This window comes from Sceloporus undulatus, chromosome 2 (assembly GCF_019175285.1).
Source record: "Sceloporus undulatus isolate JIND9_A2432 ecotype Alabama chromosome 2, SceUnd_v1.1, whole genome shotgun sequence".
NCBI classification, from domain to species: Eukaryota; Metazoa; Chordata; class Lepidosauria; order Squamata; family Phrynosomatidae; genus Sceloporus; species Sceloporus undulatus.
In genome coordinates, this window is record NC_056523.1 from 48524273 (window position 1) to 48525470 (window position 1198).

Sequence of the window (1198 nt, forward strand, 5' to 3'; positions counted from 1 at the left end):
CAGTATGACCCAAAAAGTTTTGTGGTCAAAATGGAGACCTTTTACGTCTTCCAGACACAGTCTAACACACTCTGTGCAGTAGTAAGCGAAGGTCTTAACGCTGGCATTAGCGCAGAACCCAGAGACAGAGGCGTCCAGAGCCTCCGTGGACTCTATTAAACTGGATCAGTTTGAGTTGGTCATACCGATGATGTGGACAAGATCCTTGGAAGTGTTCTGGAAGACAACCTGCTCTCTCGATCCCTGCCCCTCATGGCTAGCAGCTCGGGGGGGGGGACCGGTGGATACTTCATTGTACACCGGATTATAAATACATCTTTGAGGGATGGGCCATTTCCATCCAGCTTAAAATTGGCCATTGTAAAACTGTGGTTAAAAAAGCCCTCCCTCGACCCCCTGATGCATAACAATTATCGGCCAGTATCGCTATTGCCATTCTTGGGGAAGGTGATCGAGAGGGCGGTTGCAATCCAGCTTCCAATCGATCTTGGAACGATACGGATTATCTGGCCCCCTTTCAAACCAGCTCTGGGCGGGTTACGGGGTTGAGAATGCCTGGTCGCCTTGGTCGATGATCTCCGTCTGGGCATCGACAGGGGAAGCGTGTCCCTGTTGATCCCCTTGGGATCTCAGCGGCTTTCGATACCATAGACCATGGTATCCTTCTGGAGCGCCTGGCAGAGTTGGGAATCGGGGGCACTGCGTCCGAGTCGTTCCCCTACGTCTCTGGGAGGTTCCAGATGGTGCGAGCTGGGAGACGTGTGCCCGATAAGAGGGCCCTTACATCTGGGGTCCCTCAAGGAGCCATTCTGTCTCCCATGCTTTTCAACATTTACATGAAACCGCTGGGAGAGATTATCCAGAGACATGGGGCGCGGGGTTATCAGTACGCTGATGACACCCAAATAGTCTTCTCTATGTCTCCGACTGCCGCACTGACTGAGGATGGCATCTCTCCTCTCGTGGCCTGTTTGGAGTCGGTAATGGGCCGGATGAGGGAAAACTGACTCAGTCTGAATCCAGAGAAAACGGAGGTGCTCATGATAGGTTCCCCCAGTCCGGGGTTGGCGGTGATTCCACCAGTCCTGAACGGGATCACGCTTCCCGTGAAGGACTCGGTACTCAGTCTGGAGGTGCTCCTTGACTCGTCGCTCCACCTCACATCTCAGGTGGATGCGACGGTCAAGAGCACCTGTTA